This window comes from Stegodyphus dumicola, chromosome 7 (assembly GCF_044657685.1).
Source record: "Stegodyphus dumicola isolate Sdum_Otavi_A_Nest chromosome 7, ASM4465768v1".
Classification (NCBI taxonomy): domain Eukaryota; kingdom Metazoa; phylum Arthropoda; class Arachnida; order Araneae; family Eresidae; genus Stegodyphus; species Stegodyphus dumicola.
The window spans coordinates 22,090,031-22,112,750 of NC_140774.1; the positions used below are offsets into that span (position 1 = coordinate 22,090,031).

The window sequence follows — 22,720 nt, forward strand, 5'->3', positions numbered from 1 at the left end:
TTAGTTTCAGCATTTAAACACTTCGTGCAATAAAATATTAACATGTAGAGTCATTAGGTTTTCTTGTTGAAGCAGGAGATCATGAAAAATAAGCAGTGCACTGGCCGGGACTCGAACCTGGACCTCTCGAATGCGCGCCGACTGTGCTAACAGTTACACTACGAAGGCATGCTTGAAAGAGGGAGAAAGTACCTTGTTTACTCCCCCTTTTAAAGGCCGAGTGGGGATTAGGGCACCCAGTCGCCAGATCCTGGTGGTGAAGATTCATCACCGACCACTTTTTTTTTTAATTCGGGCGCCACTGTAGGACATTAGGTTTTTTTGTTGAAGTAGCAAATTATGAAAAATAATCAATGCCTGCCCTTGCCAGAATAACCTGGACCTCTCAAATACGCGCCGAGTGTGCTAACCGTTAAAGCACGAAGGCATGCTTGAAAGAGAGAGAAAATACCCTATAAATAAATGCACAAAATGTCATTTATTTAAAAAGTATGTATTTAAAGCTAAAAAACTCTTAGTCGTTTGCCTTGGCCCGCCAGAGACCGAGCGATAAAAGCCGTTGAACACTGGCAATTCGGTCCGGGATCCGAATCCCGTTGAACGGACTTGCTGCATGGGCGTTTTCGTATTTTTTAAATGTGTAACATAAATACGAGCCACTGTCTCTTAAAACGCCTTTCATGAGCATCCCTCCTTTTCCGTGTTGCTATCGTAGTTCCGATTCCAAATTTATGTGCACTATATCATTTTATTTTTCAATCAGCCATCCTTTTAATCAGCTTCTTTTATTCTATTATTACAAATAATATTTCACATTTCTCTAAGGCTTAAAAAGGCACTGAATTTTTATGTGCAAGCTGGAATCATACATGAAACAGTAACTGTGGATGGAAAACCGGATGAATATGAGATTTATTTATTTGGACAAAGAATCAGATATTTAGGTACGTATGATCTCAATTCTTAAAATTTTTCATTTTTGCTTTAGGAATACTGTAATCTGTAAAGATATCCATGAAATAGAAAGTAACGCATTTTATAATCTTATTCCCTAAAATAATCAGAAAACTTATTCATAAGTCAAATATAAATTATATATTATCTTTGAATTACAATAACAAATGTGATTTGAAATTTTCAATTGAAACGTTAAAACTTTATGCGCATTTCTTCAGTTTCATTTCAATTGCAATAATTACAATAATTGTAATAATTAAATTATCTGTAACGTTAATATTAATGAAAGGATTCTTGTTAACATACTTTCTAATGTATGAAAATGCAATGGCCACTTCCTTTCATCATTCTAAAAAACTCAAATCTACAAATTCGTAAGAAAATTTTGAAGCAGATATGTATACTAAAATTACATAATCAGCAATTTTGAAGTTTGCAAAATATTTACACATTACATAGGTTAAAGAAAAAAAAAAAAAAAAAAAAATTAAATTCCCAATATCGTAACTTTTTTTTCTGTAAAAGCCATAAAAATACCTTGTAGAAACATTAGGTGATTTCGAAGCTGAAGAAGTGAAAAATGAGTAATGCCCTTCCCGAGACTCGAACCTCGGATCTCTCGAATACGCGCCGAGTGTGCTGACCACTACACCACGAAAGCATGCTAAGAAAGGGGGAATACCTTAACTCTTTGAAATCCAGACCCTTCGCTAAGCTGTATCCTCAAAATACCAGAACCGCCCGAAATACTTTCCCAGTTTCACAGCAATTTCCTCGCCTCCCCGTCCATTAACGCAGAAAATAGGTGTGAAGATTTCCAATGACATCCTTTGTACTTTCTAACCAAGATTCCATTAGATTTGACCCCGTTCTTTATAAAACTATTCTGAAGGTCAGATCAAGAAGCCTTTCCGGCTTTGTTATGATCACGACTGAGATTTTGTTTATTTCTGTTATTTTTATAGGAAGGAATAAATTGTTTAAAAATAAATATAATCCTTAAATTTTTAAACTGCTCTTTTATTGCTGTTTAAAGCTTAAAAACACTCTGTACCACAAAAGAATCAACAACGAAATGTCACGATCAAACAAAAGATTAAAAAAAAAAAACCTCTTAGGACAAGCTGTCTGCAGTAAACTGATACAATGCATTTGGGGAAAGTGCACCTGCTAGTGCATACCTTAGGAGGAGGGAAGAAAAGAAGATTACAATCTCGGGCGTTTTCGGGCGGTTCTGGTTGTTTCAATGTAGGTCCGTGTCGGGCGGATTGGATGTGAAGGAGTTAAAGGCTATATGAAGAGGTGATTTTCACCGCCCTATTTGACTTGTAACCATGGGAACAACTACTGCATAAAAAAGTTTGAGATATAGGTTTGCTGCAGGGAAAAAAAGAAAAAATGCTAGGTATTCTCTTCCACTTCGTTTCGAAGTGTCTTTCGGTTCATGAAAAGCACGCGAATGAAGGCTGACTTCAACTGGCTGACTTGACTATGGCAATCACCTTCATGATGGCAATTACAGAGAAGTAGAAATACTAAAGAAAAAGAAGGGCTGGGTCATCCCTTTGAAGGGAACTTTCCGACGCGAACCCATATGGGGAGCATCCCGGATGTTTTGTGACGTCAGTAGTTTCTTCCCCTCGCTTACCGACATGGAGGTAGGAAGTACCTACCTTTCCTACCTCCCTACCTTTCCTACCTCCATGCTTACCGACCAGAGCTTCAGAGCAAAAGATTTTAGTTCTTAGTTTCAGAGAAAGAGGCTTTTTTTACTGGCAAATTGTAAAAGAGGATACTTTTAAATAGATGTTGTATTTAGAAAGTACTTATAGTGAGAAATCATTAAAAACATGGTGTTGTGTGCTGTTGCTACATGCAGTAATACGTATCACAATAGGCAGGGCTTAATTTCTAAAATTAGAAGCACGGGTGCCCTATGGAAGACCGTCAGCAAAGAGGAACAAAAGTAAATAAATAAACAAAATGACTATTAAAATCATTAATAATTAAAAAATTAAATAGATAATTGTTATCAAAGTAATTAATAATTATTTAATCAATATTAATAATTAATATTTATCAAATATTATTTAATTAATAATTAATAAGTAATTAAATCAAAATTAACTCATTATTTATTTACATAATCAAAAATTGAAGTAATTAAATAATTAAAATTAAATAAAATTAAAGAGATAAACTAAAATTTAATAAGCGATTTTTTAATATAATTTAATCGCAAAAAATAAAATTTTCGAGATCAAATTTCTACTGAAATTGTTGTTCAGTTACATAAAAGAAGTGCCGGAGCCTTCTTATTTAGGGCTCCGGTGCGCTCCGCCTAGAATTATGATTTATCCCCAAAACTAAGAAGTACCGGAGCTCCGGCGCAATTTAAGCTCTGATAATAGAAAAGAAAAACTAATGTGATATTTGACCGATTTTCGTACAAAAACATTGAGTTGACGAAAGAATGGCTGTGCGGATGTCAAAGAGTGCAGAATATGCAGCAATCACTTCAATGAATCTGATTATGAGAATGATATGAAAAACGGGTTGCTAGAATGAACCGCAAAAAAGGTATTGAAGTCAATTTCTATCCCAACTGTTAATAGACCTGACTTGGTTATTTATCAGAATACACCAAAGCAGCAAAGGCAACAAATAGGAAAATTTACAGAGTGCATTTGATAGAATTCAGATTATAAGTCCCAAAATAAAATGTCTGGAGTTTCGAAATAATAACAAGAGTTGCTATGAGAAACGGAGTGAGAGTAATTGTTACTCAGCAATTTTGTAATCGTTTCAGAGTCTAAAAAAATTTTTGATGATTTAATCATACAATTGTCAGCTGTTGAAAGTAGGTTTTCTGTTTTACAAACTGACAGAAAGCATCAATTCAAAACTAATTCCTAGCAATGAAAAAGATTTAAAAGGAATAGAAAGCTAATATTAGAAAAAGTTCAGAAACTGAGGAAAGAAATTAAAAAACTAAGAGAAATGAAACCATGTGTTCGAAACAAAAAAAAAAAAAAAAAAAAAAAAAAAAAAGCGAATTAAATGATTTCCAGATATTTCAAAAAGCATAGTAATCAAGTCATTGCCAGTAAAAACATGCGACCTCTGGCGAGAAAATATGGGTATTCCGCTTCCAAATGAATTACAATCAAAAGATGGTGCTCAAAGTTTAATTGCATGTCTGGCATTCTAAATAATGTACTGCTAATTGATGAAAACAACTTTCTAAAATGAAATGACAAAGAAAGATTACGCGTATTAAGTTTCCATGAAATACATATATTAGATTATAGACTCTGTTACCATTCAAAATTTCATCAGACGTTTTAAAAAGACTCAATCTGAATTGGTGCGAGGACTCATTTTGCAATGGAAATGTCCATTTATTTTGATCGTCATATGGAGGTAAATCTTATGTCTTCAATTCTGTTTGTATTTGAATCGTCTGGGCTACGAGTCGAAGCAATTGTATCCGACATGGGAGATAGTCGGACTCTTTGGAAAGAACTACAAATTACGACAGTTAAATCTTTCTTTTACAGTCCCAGGTTCAGCACCAAAATATGGGCTTAAGCTGATATACCGCACTGCATAAAGCTTTTGTGAAATCTTTCTTTTTTTAAATAAAGGTTTTATTTTCGTAAAGGGTACAATTATAAAAAGAGACGTTATATATGCAGTACTCAATAAAGATATCGGAGAAATTAAACTGTGCTATAAACTGAAACCTCAAATTTTACCTATGAAATGAAAAGAGAGATAGAAAGTAGCACCAGCAAAAACATTATTTTCCTCCACAACGGCTAAAGCAATTATGAATTTGACTGGTTAATGCTGAAACAAGTAATTTTTATTTCAGTGGTTGATTGCTTTTGACATCATGATTAGCAGTGTACCATTACCTCCCGGCAAAAAAAAAAAAAAACTACTTTCGGCCTAGAAAGTTATTATGAAAGTCAAAAAGAGAAATTAAATGCGATCAAGCAATTAATATTTGATCTTAGAAGTATACGGAAAGAAGACAATGTTGCCTTTCCAGAAAGGTAGAGGCGTTTGTTTACCTTTATTGACAGCTGAATATTTTTACAGCTGAGGTCGTGAAGAGAGGGGATAAATTCTGTTTATAAAAGCAATCTAACATTTGTTTTCTTGTAATGGCTTGGGAAATAGATATATTTAATAATTATTTAATTCTCACTGCTTTTTCTAGAAGAAGAAAGCAATATATTAACTTTAACTTTCTTTCATTCATTCAGTTTGTTTTGCTTGCGAATTCTACAACGTGTTCTATATTCTGTGGGAGATTTCTCGATATATTTTCCTTCATTTTATAATATAATTAAATATTTATATTGAAAAGTCATTCCTAAGATTAATATGAATAGGACAGAAGATAGATTGACACTTAAACGATCATCTGGCAGTAGAAATAAAAAAAAAAAAATCTTTACTGGTAATATCCACACGCGAATTGTCTACTGCACAGCTGCATGTGAGTGCTTCTGCAAAGAAAATAAAACTTTCTAATAAGCAGTTGGAAAATGAAACTAATGATGATTTTAAAGGTTTTAGGATTTTGGACTTGAGTGTAATGATTTCCTCTTTCGAAAAGGAATTGTGCTGAAAAACATGTGGCAGTGATGTCACTATCAAAGAAGAAGTTGTGTGTGGACTAAGTTCTAAATTTTCTTTAAATTGTATAGAACTGCGTGCATTTAAGAGTTCAGTTCGTAAGAAGAACAACTATGCTGACATTAACATACGTTATGCTTATGCCATGCGAACTATTAGAATGGGCTACTCAGCAATGAAACTATTTTGTGGTATCATGGATCTATGCTACAGTAAAGAAGTTTATGTCGCGCTCAAGTAATGTAGCACAAGACATGAAAAATGCTGCTTGCGAAGAAGTTCAGCTAACCGGTTCTTCAAATGTTGTGGTTAGCGGCGATGGTTCATGGAAAACCAGGGGTCACACATCACGAATAGGTGTGTGTACCGTTATTGAAGACAAAAGTGGTAAAGTTCTCGACACAGAGATTCTTCATTCAGGCATGTGATTCATGGAATTCCATGAAAGGTACACCAGAGTATGATAACTGGCAAATGAAACATGAGGCGGAGTGACTTATGAATCACAGTGGTTCTGAGATTGAGATTGAGATTGGAGTGCTTCCCACCCACCTGATCATGAAGTGATCTTATGATCTTAAAGGGGAACCCATGAAACCAAAATTAACTAACCAAGAAAAATATATGATGGTATAAGAAAACAAAAATAAGGAAAGGTACATATATAAGGACAACACAAACACAAAATACTACCAAACAAACAACACATTGGAATTGACAGGGCGCCACACATAAAAACTAAGAATTAAAATCCAAGTGTAATTAAAAATTTTAATTAAAACTCCTGAAAATTAAAGTGGTTCTGCGGGTAAAATGGAGGTCGTCGGTATGGTTCGAGTTTTCCAGCGGTCAGAAACGAAGCATGATTTGAAATATATTGGATACATAGGCGATGGAGATTCCAAGACTTTTCAATCTATAATGGAGGCCCAGCCCTATGGTTCCGATGTGTTCGTTTCAAAAATCGAATGTGTCGGTCATATTCAGAAGAGAATGGGAACGCGGCTCAGAAAATTGAAACTGAAAGGTATTAATTGTGCAGATGGAAAATCTATTGGAGGAAAAGGTCGCTTCACGGATACACAAATTGACTGTTTACTATGGTAATGCAATTCGAGAACAGAAAACGTCTGTGGCAGAAATGCGTAATCCTATATATGGGCAATCTATTTTCACACACTGTCAACTGATGTCGAACCGTTGCATACTTTTTGTCCAATAGGTCCCAATACTTGGTGTAAATACTAGAAAGCTGTAACTAATGGAATTGTCAGTGAATTCAGACATAAACCAATACTTCCTTTTTGTATTATGAATGTTGTTAAACCAATATTTAATGATTTATCTCAACCGTATTGTATAGTTTGTATTGTATAGTTTTAGAGAATTTTAAGTAATTTTGTTCAAATACCACTCATATGAAAAAAATTAATCTTCAAATGACTAGACTGAAAAAAAGTGAAATTGTGTAAAAATTGTAAGTTTTCTGGTCAGTGCGTTAAAGTTTTCGTTTCATATTTTCACGAGTTGTGTGAACTTATTTTGATTTTAGATGTTTTTATACTTGAGTATCCATATATAAATAATGATATCATGTATTTGATTTAATATGAACACTTTGTTTTCTTAAATAATGCATATTTGTTTGATAAAAACATACTTTTATCTTTAAAGTCAATTTTCTCAAAACTATGATTTTACACACTGCGCGCACAATTTCTCTGAAACAGCTAATCTAAAGGGCACCAAATTTTACATGGATGTTTATATGCTAGATATGCTTAATATCACGATCCAAAATGGTTCTTATGTAAAGATTTTTAAAATTGTAGCTAATTTATGCCTAAATAATTTGATAAAAATTTAAATTTTGTTTTTTAAAAAATATTTTTGTAGGAAAGGAACATTTAAATAAAATAAATCTTCGCCATGTTAAAGATACATTATGTTTCTACCATATGAAAAAAAAATTGGGTTCCTCTTATGCTTTGTATATTTGCAATGCTGCGCGCAGTGAATGTCAGCTATAAAAAAAGGGCTCTACATTAAAATATTTATTTAAAAGTTTTACTAAAGCACATGACTTATTTAGTAATCTTAAACAAATAACTAAGGGTACAACTATAATGTGTTAGAAATTTGATTTTTATGGGACTATTAGTTTTGGAGATACAACACTTGTAATTTGAGTAATTTTTTGACATATTTTACTATTCAAAAAGTATCTGACCCTTAAGATGAAAACAAAAAAAAAAAAAAAAAAAAAAAAAAAAAAACTTAACTTTCGAAATTAAGGGCCGTTATATAGACAAACGATTTAGAGACGCTGGAAAGGATGATAAAGACAGTTGTGAGAAGTACTTTTGATCTTTTAAAAACTGAGCAAGATGATTTAAAAACTGAGCAAGATGATTTTAAAAACTTGATTTAAGGAAGCAATCTTACCCAAGAAAAATATAATCAAAAATTCAATCTTAGAATAATTTCGTTAAATTACTTCGTGAGTACCATTACAGAAATTTTATCAAGACATTTTATCGCTTGATGTATCAGCCAAATATCGACCTAAATGTGAAAATAAATAATTAATAACCATAAAACTGTTAATAATTTTTGTAGTTACTTTTTCATAAGTGTATAAAAAAGTCCTCTAAAGCTATATAAAAATGAAGAAATAAAGATGTAATATGATTATGAAAATTAATCTCATTATCGGATTGCAATGAGATTGCTCTTGCAAATGAGAATTAATCTGATACGAATGTGGGTACAATCCAATATTTCATTTCTTAATTTCAGATGAAATTACCGGTTTAAAGGACTTTCAGATAGATCACGTGCTGGGACATGTTCATCAAGTATGTACGATATTCCTTCAGTTATCCAATTAGTGTTTCGAGAAACGTGATGTATTAACAGTTTTTAAAACCGAATGCTTTCGTAATGTATTAAAAATGTTTTCTTTAATTCTTTTGATTCTACAGAACGGAGTTTATATTTATCTAGCAAAAGCATCAATGGCTAACGTTGCAAATGAGTAAGTATACAGCTTTATGGATTATGTAAAAGTATTATGTGCTTCTAAATTTGACTAACTCAGATTTATACAAAAGATAAACTTTCAGTGTATGTTGGCCTTTAATACTTTCAAAAGCATAGAAACTGGATATAGTATTGTTAAATTACAAAAAATTATTATTTTTGTGATAGTAAATTATTAGTTCTTTTTTTGTTAGCTGTATATTCAATGATATTTTCTCCCAAACTAAAATTCATCGTCACAATATGACTGCAGCAAAATGTGCACACTCTTTCATTCCTCTGGGGGTCGAAACTAGTTAAATTGAGAATATTAGCAAATTTTTCATTTTCAGTTATGAATGATCCATGAGATTATAGGATTGATAACTGGAGCTAAAGGCTAAAGTCTTTCAGATCCTACTAGACTAATAGCTAGTTATCACTACGTCTCAGCAACTCACAAATACAGGAGAGGGTTTTAAATAATCTATTTATTTTAGCGGAAGATTGAACGTAAGAGACACAGCTTGTGGAACACTTGTACATCACAAACCGACTAGACAAACCACCCCCCTGTGGCTATTGAAATAATTAAGCCCTAACAGACAATTATGGCCAAAATGCGGGTAACGTAGTGCAATACTACACATTTAACAGAAAAAAATAAATAAATAATCTCGCTCAGTTATAGGTTTAATGCTTCGGCTAGCGAGAATCCCAGACGAGAATAGCTCTTTTAACTAGAGTTGGCGAAAATCTAACTGCAGGCGCAAATGCCACAAGATTTCTACTCCTAAGATTCCAGACCCTCAGCTTAAATACAGTCAAAACTGGTTTGCATGCTGCTGCGAAACACGAAGAGAAGAAAGTTACACTAAAGATCAGAATCATAATAAATGATTAATTAATGTAAAATATTCAACCATCGTATATAATAGTGTCGATTGAAATTCTTTTATTCATTAACTCTGATAATGAATAAAAGCGTGTTCTGTGCTCATTGTGTTAAACTAGATAAATGCAGAGGCTAAACAGACGCTGAATTACGATAAAATGTTCATAGACTCGCGAAAACGTTTTCACGAATAGTAGCAAACCAAATCATTTCCCTAAAATGCCTGAAGGATGGCCAAGTGACCTCTTATTCAAGAGATCATGGCAAGGAAAAAAAAAAAAATTATACACAGTAAGTTGTTTCCAGAGAAGTCTGTTATATTGAATGATAAAATATCCAACAGGTTTCGGCCGAGTATCGAAACTCAAAAACTTGCGCAGAAAGCCCACTGTCCTGCTATTGATCAACAAAGCCTGATCACAGCATAAGCTTACAAGATTCAGTTTTATAATGGAAATTAGTTCTGGGAGTTCTATAAAGAAAGCTAGCTTCTAATGTCTCAGACTTGTTTATTCATATCCTAGTTATAAATACTCAATCCTTTCATACCACTGTTTTCCAAAATATGCACTCACGTACGTCCTAACTACTTAAGAAAGCCAGGAAAAGCATTTTGAATGTTGATTATTATTAGCATTTTTATAAGATTATGATAACTGGGTATCTGTGTTATTATGAATTCAAATCTTAATGTCACATGCAGAAGCATTTCACATTTTCTTTCAGAACGTCATATTAGGATACGATTTCAAAATTTCAGATTGCTTTCCTGTTAAAAATGCCCCATAGAAACCAGCAAAGCTTTTCATGTGTACGCATAGTTTTCCATCTTCTGACTTTTACTGGTTTCTACCGATCTCTACGAAGCCCACCAACGGCCGAGCGGTTAAGTCGCTGAACACTGGTAGTTCGGTCCAAGGTTCGAATCCCGCGAACGGGCTGGCTGCATGGGTGTTTTCGTGGTTTTCCCCATGTGTAACGTGTATACGAGCCAGTTTCCCTTAAAAAGTAATCCACGAAGGCATCCCTCCCCCTTAGGCAGATAGCCCTAGTGTGCTTTGCCATAACTAAATACACTACACTACCACACCACTGATCTCTGCTGGCTTTTCTTAGTGGTATCAAAATGCCCCAAAGAAACCAGTAAAACTTTCCACTGAGATACAGTTCAGTGAGAAAAACTCAATACACGAACTTGATTTTTTTATCTTTCATAAGTGCCAATGTGCTTAAAGACTGAAAACTGATAATTTCAGACTTGATAATTTGGATCGATGTATTTATAACAGATGCAAAAACAGATTTTTTTGTATTCTATAGAAACTATATTCTTAAGAACTTGTTTTTAATTATAATATTTGGAAATACTTTTTGAAGCTTTGTTGATGTAGACGTTTTATCATTTCAATGTTATGTGCCATGATTCAGTTTTGAATTTTTCGACTAGAACTAATCTGATGTGGTTGGGCAAAAGGAGTCTTTTTTTTTTTTTTTTTTTTTTTTGAAGGAATATGTTATGGTTACAGCCGAAAACATCGCGGACGAAAACGTCGCGGAGAAAACAACGCAAGGCGGAAACGTCGTGCTACAAAACATCGTGGGAGAAAACATTGCAAAGAGAAAACATCGCAGTTCTAAAACATCGTCGTACAAAATATCGTCGTCGAAAATAAAGCGGTTCAAAAACTTCGCAGTTTAAAAACATCGTCGTCGAAAATATCGTGGTAAAAAATAAAGTATCTACAAATCATCGCATGACGATAACATCGCAGATATGCTTTTTTCAGGCTTTAATAACTGTAAATGGATATTCCCGTAATGATTTGTGAGCGCAAGATGGAAAGAAGGATAATTTTTATTTTCATATTTTTTATTAACTAATAAATTTTTGCTGAAAAAGTAAGAAGGAGACTTAAGCATAGAAAATTAATGCAACTTATAGCACTTAATAGAATTTTAAACCGACATGGTTAACTAGCAGTGGTCATTAATAAATCATTTTTATAAAGTTTTACTGGTAATTTTTTATGAAAAGTATTATCTAAAAAAGATTAGAAAAAGGAAGGTAAGTAACTGCATGACCTTATTAATAAAAAAATTGCTAAGTTAATTTTGAGATTATTTTCTTCACTTTTGTTAGTCTAATACTCTTATAGGGAAAATTACTCGTATTTCTTGTTTTGTTTCAGTTTATTTTTAAAATGTCATTAAAATTTCCATGCACAGCGTGCAGTCAGTTACTTGAATGACGAGTTGTTAGTTATGAAGAAAGTCAGCTATGCATAATATTTCAGTAGGATTTGGATTTATTAGATTATGTCAAAGCACACTACGGCTATCTGCTTAAGGGGTGGGATTCCTTTGTGGAGTACATTCTCAGGAACTGGTTCACATGCACATTATACTTTAGGAAAATCACGAAAATCTTCATGCAGCTTTTTTTTTTTTTTTTTTTTTTTTTTTTTTTTTTTTTTTTTTTGCTTTTTAGAAATAATGTATACTTGCAGTGAACATTCTTGGTGACTATCTCCCTCTAAGACGAACAGTGTTTTTGAAAATAATAAACATTGGTTTTTAATCATTACGCAAGTTCACCACATTCACTCAAGATTAAAAAGATATGGAATTTTGAGTAGTCGCTTTAAATAGGATTGCTTACATTTACTTTTAGATTTAGACATTTCTTATTTAGCACTTTAAAAGTATTATTTAATATTTCATATACATTTTATTCGAAAATTTTGTAGTTACTTGTTGAACTTACAATGGCCAACTTTCTAAGACAATTTTGAATGTTTTCTTCGGTATTTCTTAATTTTCAGAATATCTTAAATTATGCTCGCCAAAATTCTCTAGCGAAATTAAAATTAATATTTCTGAGTGAGATTCTATTTTGTAGCGATTCTTTGCCTAGCAACTTTCAAGCGACTAATTTTTCTTGTAGATTTTTAATTAAAAATAAAATTTAGTGAAATAAAAACTTAATCGAATTTCCTTTATATAGATTTTAAGGATAAAAACTGTACATATTTTATATTGTCTTTTCTTTTCACTGACTAAAACGTTTCAAGTACAATTTCTTTTTGTATTTATATGACAAATTTTTTGGAATAAGAAAATATAACATTTTTATGAATCATATGAATACATATTTATGAATCATATATGCTTTAGAAACATATGATTTTAAATATCAATCATAATTAGTGCGTCTAGGCATTAAACTATTGGAAAAAGATATCTTGAAAGAAGGCATGTTAATTTCCATGGTTTACGTTTTAAATCAAACAAAATTATCTTTTTGTTTTAATAATTTTACAAATCTTATTGTTTTTTTCATCTGTAATTAACTGTAGTTTTAGTTTCTCAGTTCACAATAATAAGCAAAGATATACTGTGAAATAGCTAAGTCAATGAGCATACGTGTGTTATTAGGTAAATGTAGAATTCAGTTTATGTACACCACTGTAAACAACAAATATACTAATTGCTTATCTGGATTTCTTTACCTCAACGTTAAACATTTTCTTCCTCTTACACTTCACAGGGAGGGAAAAAAGCTTCTCTATCTCTTTTCCCATCCATAAAAACTCTACTACGATGTTCATTATTGCATTTGCATGTAACAAAAAGAACAAAATGTTGCATATAAGTTTATAACTTGATAGAGTTAGCCATTTTTCATACTTCGATAAGTGTTCTTTGTAATATTCACGTAAGGCTTAATTAGCATGTTGGCTATGATTCATACTATATACTTGTATAAAATCGAATCACATGCTTTTTTGAGTGCTGGATTGCTCAAAAAAACTTTTTTTTCGTTTTATTGTTAAAATATGACTAATTTTTATATAAAGTGTAGTGGTGATGGTGCGTGTTAAGAGGACTACATATAGTCCTTATTCGTTTTGTATATTGTCCGTATTTACTAGTCCTTATTATATTACATATTACAGTAATGCATTTTAGTAATATTTACGAATTCGCATTGATACTGTGACACAATCATTTTGCTTCTTGAAGGGAACTTTTGCAATAAACTTCGAATGTTTCAGTTTCATCATAAAATGAATTATTTTTTATGGATATTTAGCACTAGGATTTTGATACGAAAAATATGATTTAAATTTTGTGCTCTAATTTTGCATTAAACTGGACCAAAATTTTTGGGAAATCCTCTTGTTATTGAAAACTAATACATATATAAAAGTAGAAAATAGTAGTTTCTCTAAATTGTTTTGAATTTCTTTTAAATGAATGTCAAATGCTCCTAGGATTAATATATTTCTAATTGTAATGGGTAAGAATTGCAATAAAAATTATAGCTCATAGGAAATGCAGAATTATAAAACAATCAGATAATTGTGAATTTTCTCAACTGTATTCAGAATTCTTGCATCTTTTTCTTTAGCATTGAGTCATCTATGATTGTTTCACTAATGACCTAGCTAACTACAGTGTTATCAAATGAGTCTTACAAAAATGCATATTATGATGCTTCAAATCATTAAAACAGTATAGATAATGGCTATCTGGTTATACCTTTGTGTAAGGTCTTTCTGATTTGTATATAAAAATATTTGAGTTATATTTATTTTATTGACAAATGTTTAGAAAGCAGACGTAAAACTCTGATTGACTTAAATGAATGTAGGTCTTTACATTTATGACTTAAATGAATGTAGGTCTTTATACTGAAAGTAATGCTAGTTTCATAACTCCCTACAATTAAATATAATATGAATTTCTTGCATATCTATGAATTTTCAATTTGAAAGACACACAATTTGCATTTTTGATAGTCCAGTATCAATGAACACATAAATTCAGAAATTTTAATGAAGAAGATTTCTACTTTTTCACAATATTCATTTAATTTATTTACAGTTATGTATAGAGTTTGAGCTTAATTTCAGGAGAGGAGACTAGAAATGTTAATCTTTTGTTTACTCGTTTACCTGTTGTAAAAGTATCTGGAAGTGGCATTCGAAGGTAATTTGAAATTTTGACTTTAATATCTTCTACAATTTAAACAAAATGAAGTAATGTGGTATGCATTATAGAAGAAGATATGATTTTACTAAATAATTACAATATTATTTTTTAAAAAAATTTGGTGTAAATATCTAATTTTTCTTTCATGTCTTTCTTTTTTCTTTTGCTTTTTTTTTTTTTTTTTTCATTAAATTACTAGACAAATTGCGTACTTTTGACCGATCTTACTAAAAAAGGTTTGGTTCCTGGAGTAACCATCCAAATAATTTTAAAAATCATATAAAATGTGAAAAAGGTTGGATAGGAGGTAGTCAGCTGAGGAGCATTTGATATTTTCGTTTGAAAAGTAAAAAAAATATATATATTTTCTCATTTTAGATCTTTTTTTTTTTTTTTTTTTTTTTTTTTTTTTTTTCACACAAACCAGCCTTATCTCATATAAAAAAAATAAAGCTTTGAAAACTACAGATCTCAATAAGTTCAATCTCAGTGCAGATTTCAAAAGTTCTTTTGATGCCCTTCAAGTTCCATAACAGACATAAAAATTCTTGTCAAAGGCATCTCTCGTGAATAAAAAATACATTTTTATTTTAATTAAAAAGAATAAATATTTTAGTTAAATAATAGTTTTACTTTTAATAAACATTAAGTTAAATTAAATTTAAATAATTCTCTTGCGCATTGATTTACGTAATGAAATTTGAATTTAACAAACATTCTCTATTCATAAAAAGCAAATTTAAAGTTAATTAAATTTTAAATTATGAAATTTAATTGCAAACAAATGAATGATTAATTATTGCTGCGAACTAATCTGCAATATCATTTAAATCCTGAATACATGGATGACGAAACACGAATTGAATAATTGAAGAGTTAGGTTTGGAGGCAACTTCCCTTGATAAGTTTGTCTACTGCCTGCTCAACAATTATTCACTTATACATTTAAAAAAATTTTTTAGGATTAAAAAATTTTTTGGAATTATATATTTATTCATGGATTTTGATACTTTCACGTAATTTATATATGCTCTCAGAATTTAAATGATATTGTAGATTAGTTCGCAGCAATAATTAATCATTTATTTGTTTGCAATTAAATTTCATAATTTAAAATTTAATCAACTTTAAATTTGCTTTTTACGAATATAGAATGTTTGTTAAAGTTTTATTTTAATTAAATATGTTTACTTTTTGTTTATTTACATTTTTTCTATTGATTAGTTCTTAAATGTTAATGTTTTTTAAAGAAATCGAAAGTTGATTAAAGAAATCGATATATTAATATATGAATATAATATATGAATCATATGCTGAAAAATTCTTTCCTTATGCTATTTACATACTCAAATGGGTTTTTTTATACTGAAATAAGTATTGGATATATACTGAAAAGTTTTTTTACATTCATATACTGAAAAAGTATTTCCTTATGCTATTTATATAGTGAAAAATGTTTCCTTATTGTGAAATAAATACTGAATGTATACTGAAATGTGTTTTATATTCTTCCCTAATGCTATTCATATGCTAACTTGTTAGTTTTGAAAGACTCTTTTTAACTTTCCCTCTATATTAATTTCCAAACTTGAGCTGAAACTTCGTTTGCAACATTAAACCACAGTATTTTATAAAAGAAGACTCCCATCATAAGTTATCTATTTTATGAAGCAGTATAGAGATTGTTTGTTGAATTACATAATCACCTTGTATTAAAGTTTATTTCTCAGGTCAAATTATATTCAAAAGTGCATCCTGAAAAATTCGTTTACAATAGAACTGTGCTACTTTCAGATTTTGCAGTGCGTCAGGAAATAATATTTTGAATCTATATTTTAATCAAAAGTTGCCATTCTTAATATTATATTATTTTTATTAAACACAGTGCTTTATAATCCACTCTTTTACGATTTTTAAGTAATTATAAAAATTTATAGTTGTTATTGAATAATGAAAAATATTTATGGCACCATTATAAAAATTTATAGTTGTTATTTAATAATGAAAAATATTTATGGCACCATTATAAAATTTAGCGTAGATATGTCAGCCTTGTTCAAAATTTGTACCATCTATTAATGCAGTTATAAAAAATTAATTAAATAATAAATACTTCATTGTATACATTTAAAAAATTAGGAGCGCGAGAAAACTGTAAACATAGCAGAAATTTCCGCCTAAGTTAGAACTAATGTTTAATATTGCTTCATAAATATTTGCGAATAAGCTATACATGGAAAACCATAAGCATATTTTGAGAATGTATTTTTGTAGCAAAAGACCGATGTTTATAGAGTTACCCATTGCAGAAAAACATGAAACTCTCTAAAATACCTTTCATATTTATCAAATAAAACTTCCATTTATATATCATTCTATATTTAGCAAATGAAAACCTGCTGTTAAGGATTTTTAACGTTAAATTTACATTACTGTCATATAATAAATTATTTTTAAAATTATGTTATATAATCAGTATTGATCAAAATTGAAATGACTAGAGATTTAAAAGCAAATCTCTTACCTCAGTTTTCAAATTTTCTCCCTTTTAAATATACAGAAATACGCAATAAAATACCGTACTGTCTCAAAACATAATGGTGTCATATATGAAAACGTTTTGTCTTTTAAGAATCTTTCAGAAAGATAAAAGAGGCTTACATATAAGATGTGCCCACGTATATAAGTTTGATATATCAAAGTAAGTTACAAGAAAAGCCATTAAAAGTCTACTCTTATTATTTGAGATAAAATTAAGTAAATATAGTATCTCAAATTGCTTTACGAGTTAAAAAATACTCTTAAACGTATTCTTTAATATTAAGCTGCCTGATCAGGATGATTTCAGAAAGGAATAGAAATTGAAAATTTCGTCTTATATGCATCCACAATGGTATTAAATTTACTGAATTTTATTAAAATATAGATAGCTTATTAAGCTAAAAATTTATCCATTGTAAACAAGTAAAGTCATTTTCTCACACAAACATGAATTAATGAAAAATGAAACGAAATAAAATTTTAATTGATAAGAATTTTTCAAAAATATCGTTAATGTTAATACCAAATCTCCAATAAATTTTAGCTTCGCATACCGTTTCAGTTAATAAATGATATTTAAACGAACAAGGCATCATCATTTGTCGTTCATAATTTCCCTGATGAAATAAAATTTGATTTATACTACCAAAGAGTGTATACCAAAGAGGCTTAAATAAAACACATTATATGGAGTAAAATATCATTCACATATATTCATGAAAGCTAGTATAATTGTAAATATCAACTCTAAGAGCATAAAAATTCGCCAAATATTTTTCAGAAAATATAATGTAATTACGACTCATGTTAAAGCTGTAGTAAAAAAAACATGTATAATTATATCAGACATTAAACATCCTCATTAATTAATGTATAAAAAATTCACACCTGCAGTTGAAAATTGTAGGCTATTCCCCTTAAATAGTCTAAAATAGGCCGATCATTATAATCATTTACAATCTTTTGAATTCTGAGAGATGTATCTCTGTAAACTTTTCTACTTACTGCTGGATGGTGACCTGCAATGTATTGTTCAATTTTTATAGAATTTAAATTTTGTTCCTTTTTTAAGCTATCAATATATTTTCAGATTGTTGGATGGCATCCATTCATAAGTTCGTTGAATCTGCGATGCCATCCTTCAACCGCCTTATTTGTCCTTGGAACTTTATCTTTTACAGCATCATAACAGTTCCAAAGAGAGATGTCAAACACTGGTCTGCGACGTTGTCCACGACGAGTAAATCTACCAATCCATGTGTCTTCAAAATAATTTATGATTGGCTGAATGATGTTCATATTATTTACAAAATAAGTAGATGATATTAATTGTTCAAATGCTTCAATGACATCTGAAGTAGGAACGAAAGCCAAAGCTGCAAGTTGAGAGATTTCCAAAACGAAATTCGGATCAGTTTCATATTTACTTTGCAAACCTGCAGACTGAATCTTTCTATACACACACTGACTTAAATGAAAACAAAATCCTCTCTGAATGATATTCGGAAAGGAATTTTTAAAGGCATTTATGGCAGCCTTAACAAAATCAGTCATTACAGTTTTGGGCTGCAGATTCGGTTTCAAAGATTTTATCACCGTAAACACTCTATTGTATGTTTCTCCGCGTTTGTTTGGCATTAATACATACACTGAAGGTATCACATTATCATATTTAACACCATGGATTGTATAAATCTGACTGAAAAGTGGTGGTGTTGCTTTAAACGTTCCATCAGCAAACCAGTTCGGACATTCAGCCATGAAGTCCAGATTTCTGAGGGTCGAAAAAATTAGAATTCTGTCTGTCTGCGCTCCACTGTCATACAGCAAAAATTTCTCTTCTTTTAGTGTTTTTGAAAACTGTTCTGGGATTACTAATTCTTCAAGACATCTAGGATTATGCAATGGCATTTCTCCGTGTCGAGCATATCTGATAATTTTTTTAATGTTTTCCACTAGTGGTATATGCCCCGAAACAGCACAAGGAAGACCAATTGTACCAACTGCTGCTAAAGAATGTGTCGATTCTTGCGTTGTTACCGCACGCTCTTTAATTGAACTCATAATCTCTTTCGCTGTAATTTTGCCAGCATTTGGAGGATGCCCGTGAGATTTTTCAAGAATGATATTATCATCTTGAATGTGAATTCGCCCTTTGCACTTACAAGTAAAATACCCTACACATTTCCAAATACTTTTCTCAGCACTAGCACGTTCAAAATTATAGATGTATCCTTTCACCATGAGTTGTTTACGGTTCTTTTGGCTGATGATATAGTGTAACGGCATGTTGGCTTCTCTGACAGAAAATGCAGTTAAGTTTCCGAGTTTCAGGTACAACTAAGACTTGGAGCATCAGACATACATTATTTACCTAATTGTCAAACAATGGTTTTCTCGTGGCAGGAGCCACCTGTTTCCCGTTCAGGTTCAAATGACGTTTTACAGTTTGTTAAGTAAAAATAAGCAGGTGTTCTATTATTGAACACAGTTAGTATATGTTTATTAGTAGTTGAACACAAGGAAAATTTCTGTGAACTGAAAAATGTCAGCTAAGCAATTTACAATTTGATTTATTTTCAGTGTAAATGGAATCATTATTGCTAGTTTAAAACTAATGAGCAGTTTTTGTATATAGTGCTGGAACAGATTAAAAATTTAATAAAAATTAAACTCGAGGTTCCTTTCAGGTAACGAATATTAGCATCTTTACTGAGAAAAGCTAGTAAACAGAGTTTTGAAGTCGGAATAAATTATTTAATTATCTTAAAATGGTTCAGACCCAAAGAAAAAGATCTTTAAATCAAATATGAGATAGTAATTGAATCTTAAAATAATTAGACTGAAATTTTATGATAAACAATTAGAAGTAAAATGAAGATAGATAAAGAGATGAGTCTAGTTAGAATAAAAATATCTGTGTAGAATTAAAAGAAAAAGAGTAAAAAATACAGCAATCCAACATCCAAGTTTTAGTTATAGAGATGTCTTATATAAGCATATTATACTCTAAGTAAAGTGGTAAAAAGCCTTCCGTGTCATATTTTTTTTTTTTTTTTTTTTTGTACAACTGGACTATTGTAATGATCTGAATGTTGAGTTTTATCAGAAGTACTTTATTAATTACGTATCTCGTCTCTATCGATATTTATCCACGTATTGTCGAGCAGCGAGTACCAGATGCATGTAGATCACAGCCACTATCATACTATAAGACTATAAGAAAACCATTTACTTGAGAAACTTAAGATTGAGTCTAACAGGAAAATCAGAAATGAGCTATGAGCTTTAAATCTAAAAGTCACTCTGCACGTTTTTTGACGCATTTTCATTTTTTATTGAATCTTTTTGTTTTTGTTTTACATTTAATTTTATATGAACAAACGTTTCGCAAAGCATTCGAATTTATAAATTATAATCTTTAATCTTACTATAATCATGACCCCTATTAGTGGCCGAATGGTTAAAATCGCTGAATGCTAGGAGTTTGAACGCAGTTCCATTTCTGGCAAACAGGCTGGCTTCGTGGTTGGTATCGAGAAAGCCCTCATCGCAGGCATCCTTTCTCTAAGCTTGATAGCCTTTGTGTGCCTTGCCATACGTAAACAACCTAGCCTATTTTGTAAACATAGAAACATATGATAAGAGATTACACTCTTTATGGAAACGAAATGTACGTGTCGAAAGTGTGCAATTAAATTCTAGACATGTTGTTTACATATATATTTATATGTAAATGTAGTATGTAAATTGTGCAATGCGTTTATTTGCTAACAATTTTTATTTTTAGTGCATTTTTATAAAAAATTTAAATACCTCTTACATAATAACAGGACCGAGACAATGATGAAGAGAAAGAAGTACTCAGCTGGAATAAATAACTCAGACGGGAATTGCACGGGAAAAAATAACATGGAAGACAGTGTTATTTAAACCTGAAAATTAATTAATATGCATTATTCTCTGTCCTGATAAATATTTTATGTAGGTTTTTTAGTAATTAAGTCTTTTAATTAGGTTTTCTTATCATATGTGTGGAGTTCAATCATTTAAGGTAATGTGGATTACCTCAGATAACAGGAAGTGCGGATAAATGGACAACTGTATTATTTCATAAAAAATTATCATTACGAAAATTTATTGCACACGGTACTGTTATTACGCACGGTGTTAAAAAAAAGGTCCCTGAAAAATTATCCTGGAAAAAATGTTCCAATAAACATGTTTCCAGAAAAAATTAAATGTTTCTAGAAAATGTATGGCTATTTTCTTATTTGTCCAAATCTTATAGCAAACTATTTAGCGTCATATCATAAATATCACCACAAGTTTATATAACTTTTAAAATTAATTAACATTATTTAGCTTTTACATAAGGAAGTTACCTTACATTTAATGAAATATGTTATACAAATGTACTAAATGTGAAATATTCTATAAAAGATACTTAAAGTGAATAGAATTAATCATACGATTGTGTTATGTGGATAATCACACATAAATTTAAACTAGGTCTTTGGAACATTGTGCATTATGCTTATCAATGTAGAGGTTACGTCGATTATTTTTTTAACAGTTTGTCGTAAAGGCCAAATCATATTCCCAATTCGTAAAGTCGTATATCATACTCCTAGTTAATAATAATCCGTAAAATAATATTCCCAGTCTGTAAAGCTGTAGATGCTGTTTCTAGGCCGTAGATGTGAAATATATGATATTTTATTCTTTAAGGGGCTGTGTACGATTCTAAATTTCATTTTGTATAAATTTTTTTTAAAGATTACATTTTAATTTAGAATTAAGATTAATTAGATAATTAAGATTACATTTTAATTTAGAATTAAGATTAATTAGATAATTAAGATTACATTTTAATTTAGAATTACTCGGTCCTGTTATTATGTAGATTTAATCGTACAGGAACAGACGTTGTGATCACGAGACATAAAGAAAGACAGTCGTGTGGGCGTTTGTTGAGCAGTCGGAAGCAAAGGGGAATTAATGAAACATTTCGGAAAGCGGAACTGGAAAAAAAAAAAAAAAAAAAAAAAAAAAAAAAAAACCACAGTACTTTTAGAAGCATTATACCAATTTCATTTACTTGTAAAGAAATTGGTATAATGCTTTTAAAAGTACTGTGTAAAGCACTTATATTTTTTCATTTCTTCGTATTTATATTATTCTCATTATTTACATAAACTAGTTTTATTCCTTAAGTATATTAAATCGTAAAAGGAAATTTTATAATTTTTGTGTTTAAAGACCGGACACCAAATTTTTAAAGTTGTTTTGACAGATTAAAACATATTTCGGGAAAATTTGTATATTTCTCTTATTGGTCTGAAGAAGTATTTAATAATAAAGAAATTTGAAAAAAAAATAAATAAATGCATAAAGCACAGTTCTGAAAAGACACTGCTTAAAGTTTATATAATTAAAAAAATTATTTAATTTTGGAAAATCTTGTTCCTCAGATTTTAAATATTTTCCATTCTCAGCGACAAAGTTTGAATTTATGATGTTTTCATCATACGTATAATCGTAGAGTTTCGCCTCCTTAATCGAACTACGTAGATATGTAATTTTATCGGAAAAAGTTTAAAATTTTGGATTATTCATTATTCGTATCGTTGAACTTTGGCCAAAAAAGAAAGGAAAAAT

At 30.5% G+C, this 22,720-nt stretch overlaps 1 protein-coding gene across 1 annotated transcript in view; it reads left to right on the plus strand.

Annotated features, from left to right (window-relative positions):
- Nucleotides 1-22,720, plus strand: part of LOC118204274 (uncharacterized) — a 280,535-nt gene that overhangs the window by 49,859 nt on the left and 207,956 nt on the right. The gene's annotated exons all lie outside the window — the stretch shown is intronic.